Source organism: Cebus imitator, unplaced genomic scaffold (genome assembly GCF_001604975.1).
Source record: "Cebus imitator isolate Cc_AM_T3 unplaced genomic scaffold, Cebus_imitator-1.0 Scaffold214, whole genome shotgun sequence".
In the NCBI taxonomy this organism is placed as follows: Eukaryota; Metazoa; Chordata; class Mammalia; order Primates; family Cebidae; genus Cebus; species Cebus imitator.
This window is the reverse complement of record NW_016107529.1, coordinates 2,088,485-2,093,595: the sequence shown is the minus strand read 5'-3', so window position 1 is coordinate 2,093,595 and position 5,111 is coordinate 2,088,485. Positions and strand designations below refer to the sequence as shown.

The following is a 5,111-nucleotide window of genomic DNA, read 5'->3' as shown; positions in this document are numbered from 1 at the left end:
AAAAGAAAAGAAAAAGACTACTTTAGCTATTTGGGTTCCTTGTGATTCCATATGAATTTTTGGATGAATTTTTTTATTTCTTCCAAAATAAAAAGTCATTGGGATTTTGGATAGGGATTTCATTGAATCTGTAGATCACTTTGGGTAGTATTATTGTCTTAACAATATTAAGTCTTGTAATCCATGAACATGGGATGTCTTTCCATTTGTGTATGTCTTTAATTTCTTTCAAAATGTGTTGTAGTTGTCAGTGTACAAGTCCTCCTTGGTTAATCCCTAAGTATTTTATTATTTTTGATGCTATTATAAATGGAATTGTTTTTTTAATTTCCTTTCTAGATTGTTCATTGCTAGTATATAGATATATGACTGATTTTTATATACTGATTTTTGTATCCTGCTACTGTGCCAAATTTAACTACAGCTAGTGCTCGACTTATGACCACAGTTGGGACTGCGGACCAGTCGTAACACGATTTGTTCGTAAGTTGAGTAGGCTATACGTACAGTTGAAATGGTGCACGTGGAGATGGTAGTGCTGCCAGAAGCTGGTCCTCACTGTCGTACGCCCAGCTGGGCAACGTTTGCGCTGTCAGACGCGGAGCAGTCATGGCTAGCAATTGTGGTCATAAAGTCAAATGGTCATAAGTTGCATAGGTGGTAAGTCAGTCAATACCTGTATTAGTTCTAATGTTTTTTTGGTGGAATCTTTAGGGTTTTCTACATATAAGATCATGTAATTTGCAAAAAGATTTTACTTCTTTTCAATCTAGGTGCCTTTTATTTCTTTTTCTTGCCTAAGTGCTCTGGCTAGGACTTCCAGTACTATATTGCAGAGGTTCCCAACCCGCAGGCTGCGGAACAGTACCGACAGTCTGTGGCCTGTTAGGAACCAGGCCACACAGCAGGAGGTGAGTGACGGGCAAGCGAGTAGTACCTAATGCCTGAGCTCCACCTCCTTTCAGATCAGCAACAGCATTAGATTTTCATAGGAGCTTGAACCTTATTGTGAACTACATATGTGAGGGATCTAGGTTGTACAGTCCTTATGAGAATCTAACTAATGCCTGGTGATCTGATGTGGAATCGTTTTCATCTCGAATTCATTCTTCCCATTCTACCCCCTAGTCCATAAAAAAATTGTCTCCCATGAAAATGGTCCCTGATGCCAAAAAGGTTCGAGACTGTTGCTATATTTAATAGAAGTGGTAGAAATGATAAGAACAGGCATCCTTGACTTGTTCCTTATTGTAGAGAAATGCTTTCAGCATCTCAAGATTGAGTACGATATTCACTGTTGGCTTTTCATATATGGCCTTTATTAAGTTGAGGTAGTTTCCTTCTAAGCTTATTAAGAGTTTTTATCATGAAAGAGTTTTGAATTTTGTCAAATACTTCTGTTGCATCCATTGAAATGATTGGTGTTGTATTTTTCCCCTCATTTTATTAATGTGGTATATAACATTGAATGATTTCTGTATGTTGAAACTATTCTTATATTCCAGGAATAAATCCCGCTTGGACATGGTGTATAATCCTTTTAATGTGCTGTTGAATTCTGTTGATGATTTTTACATCAATATTTAAAGTATATTGATCTGTAGTTTTCTAATCTATATGCCTTCATCTGGCTTTGATAGCATAGTAATACTGGCTTCACAGAATGAGTATGCAATTGTTCTTCCTCTTCAGTTTTTTGGAAGAGTTTGAGGGAGATTGGTGTTGATTAAACGTTTGGTAGAATTCACCAGCGAAGTTATGTAATTGTGGGTTTTTCTTTGTTGGGAAGTATTTTGCTTTGTTAATTTTTAAAATATGGTGGCCAGGTGCAATGGCTCATGCTTGTAATTCCATCACTTTGGGAGGCCGGGGCAGGTGGATCACTTAAGGCCAGGAGTTCAAAACCAACCTGGTCAACATGGCAAAACCCCATCTCTACTAAAAATACAAAAATGAGCCAGGCGTGGTGGGTGCCTGTCCTAGCTACTCAGGAGTCTGAGACATGAGAATCATGTCTTGAACCCAGAGTGTGGTGGTTGCAGTGAGCTGAGATTGCGCCACTGCACTCCAACTTGGGCAACAAAGTGAGACTCTGTCTCAAAAAAAAAAAAAAAAAGAAAGAAATTAAAAATATGGAATGCCACATGAATTTGTGTGTCATCCTTGCACAGGGGCCATGCCAACATTCTCTGTATTGTATACGTGCTGCTGAAGTGAGCACTGTTGGGAGGTTTTTTATTACAGATTCAATCTCTTTTATTAGTTATGAGTCAATTCAGATTTTCTGTGTTTTTGTGATTCAGTCTCCATAAGTTGTGTTTCTAGGAGTTTGTTCTTCTCATTTATACTATTCAGTTTGTTGATGTATAATCGTTCATAGCACTCTCCTTACAATCCTTTTTATTTCTGTGAAATTTCTAGTAATGATCACTCTTGCATTTCTGATTTTAGTTATTGAGTCTTGTTTTTTTAGTCCATCTAGCTATAGGAATGTCAATTTTGTTGATCTTTTTGAAGAACAAACTCTTGGTTCTATTGATTTTCCGTGTTGTTTTTCTGTTCTCAGTGTTGTCTCTGCTCCAATTTTTATTATTTATTTCTTTCTGCTAGCTTTGAGTTTAGCTTGCTTTCTTTTTTTAGATCCTTTACAGTGTAAAGTTAGGTGGTTGATTTGAGCTCTTCTTTTTAAACTATTTATAGTTAGAAGTTTATCTCAGCACAGCTTTTGCTGCTACATCCCATTAGTTTTGGTAATGCTGTGTTTTCATTTTCATTTGTTTCAAGATATTTTCTAATTTTCTTTGTGATTTTTCTTTGACCAGTTGGTTGAGTGTGATATTTAATATCCACATATTTGTGGGTCATCTAGTTTTGCTTCTGCTATTGATTTTTAGTTTTATTCTGTTTTAATTGGAAGAGATACTTTTATTTATTTATTATTTTTATTTTGAGACAGAGTCTCATTCTGTCGCCCAGGCTGGAGTGCGATGGTGCACTGTTGGCTCACTTCAGCCTCTGCCTCCTGGTTCAAGCAATTCTCCTGCCTCAGCCACACAAGTAGCTGGGATGACAGGCACCCACCACCACGCCTGGCTCATTTTTAGAAGAGATGGGGTTTTACTGTGTTGGCCAGGCTGGTCTCAAACTTCTGACTTCAAGTGATCCACCCGCCTTGGTTTCCCAAAGTGCTAGGCTTATAGGTGTGAGCTACCATGCCTGGCCAGAAGAGATGCTTTTTTGATTTCAATCTTTTAACATTTATTAAGACTTGTTCTGTAGCCTTAAGTATGTTCTATCCTGGAGAACATTAGATATGCACTTTAGAAAATGTGTATTCTGCTATTGTTGGGTGGAGTGTTCTGTATGTATCTGTTAGGTCCAGTTAGTCTAAAGTGTTAAGTGTTGTTCAAGTACTCTATCTCCGTATTGATCTTCTGTCTGTTTCCTTCACATTGAAAGTGAGATACAGGCCGGGCACGGTGGCTCACACCTGTAATCCCCGCACTTTGGGAGGCCGAGGCGGGTGGATCATGAGGTCAAGAGATCAAGACCATCCTGGTCAACATGGTGAAACCCCGTCTCTACTAAAAATACAAAAAATTGGCTGGGCATGGTGGCACATGCCTGTAATCCTAGCTACTCAGGAGGCTGAGGCAGGAGAATTGCCTGAACCCAGGAGGTAGAGGTTGCGGTGAGCCAAGATCATGCCATTGCACTCCAGCCTGGAAAAAAAGAGGGAAAATCCGTCTAAAAAAAAAAAAAAAAAAGAAAGAAAGAAAGTGAGATACTGACTTCTCCAACTGTTACTGTAGAGCTATCTGTTTCTTCAGTTCTGTCAGTGTTTACTATATGTATTTAAGAAGCATGTTTGGTGCATGTATGTTTATAAATGTTATATCATCTTGGTAAATTGACCCTTTCATTATTATATAATGTACTTCTTTGTCTCTTGTAACAGTTGTAGACTTAAAGTCCGTTTTGTCTGATGTTAAGATATCTCTGCTTTCTTGATATTTCCTCCGTGTGAAATATCTTTTTTTTTTCATCCTTTCTCTTTCAAACTATGTGTGTCCTTAGATCTAAAGTGAATCTCTCTTATATAGCATGTAGTTCTATTTTGGATTTTTTTTTCTGCCAGTTGATGTCTTGTCTTTCTTTCTTTATTTATTTTTTATTGTACTTAGGTTCTAGGTACATGTGCAGATCATGCAGGATTGTTGCATAGGTACATACATGGCAAGGTGGTTTGCTGCCCCCATCCCCCCATCACCTATATCTGGCATTTGTCCCCATGTTAATCTCTCCCAAACCTCCCCACCCCCCACTGTCCCTCCCCCAGCCCTCCTGAACAGACCCCAGTGTGTGATACTCCCCTCCCTATGTCCATGTGTTCTCATTGTTCAGCACCCACCTATGAGTGAGAACATGTAGTGTTTGGTTTTCTCTTCTTGTTATCAGTTTGCTGAGAATGATGGTTTCCAGATTCATACATGTCCCTACAAAGGACACGAACTCATGGTGTTTTATAGCTACATAGTATTCCATAGTGTATATGTGCCACATTTTTTTTGTCCAGTCTATGATTGATGGGCATTTGGGTTGGCTCCAGGACTTTGCTATTGTAAACAGTGCCACAGTGAACATACGTGTACATGTGTCTTTATAACAGAATAATTTATAATCCTCCGGGCATATACCCAGTAATGGGATTGCCGGGTCAAATGCAATTTCTATTTCTAGATCATTGAGGAATCGCCACACTTCTTCCACAATGGTAGAACTAATTTACACTCCCACCAACAGTGTAAAAGTGTTCCTATTTCTCCACATCCTCTCCAGCATCTGTTGTCTCCAGATTTTTTAATGACCACCATCCTAACTGGCATGAGATGATATCTCAATGTGGTTTTGATTTGCATTTCTCTAATGACCAGTGATGATGAGCATTTTTTCATATGTTTGTTGGCCTCATATATGTCTTCTTTTGAAAAGTGTTTGTTCATATCCTTTGCCCACTTTTGAATAGGTTTGTTTGTTTTTTTCTTGTAAATCTGTTTTAGTTCTTTGTAGATTCTGGATATCAGCCCTTTGTCAGATGGGTAGATTGCACA

The 5,111-nt window shown here is 38.4% G+C and overlaps 1 protein-coding gene and 2 pseudogenes across 5 annotated transcripts in view; 1 reads left to right on the top strand and 2 right to left on the bottom strand.

Moving 5' to 3' along the window:
• The window catches only part of EPS15 (epidermal growth factor receptor pathway substrate 15), a 176,475-nt gene that overhangs the window by 144,243 nt on the left and 27,121 nt on the right, over window positions 1-5,111 (top strand). The window lies entirely within an intron of this gene.
• Window positions 498-5,111, bottom strand: part of LOC108318066 — a 15,774-nt pseudogene continuing 11,160 nt past the window's right edge.
• On the bottom strand, window positions 2,127-2,221 carry LOC119474148 (annotated as a pseudogene).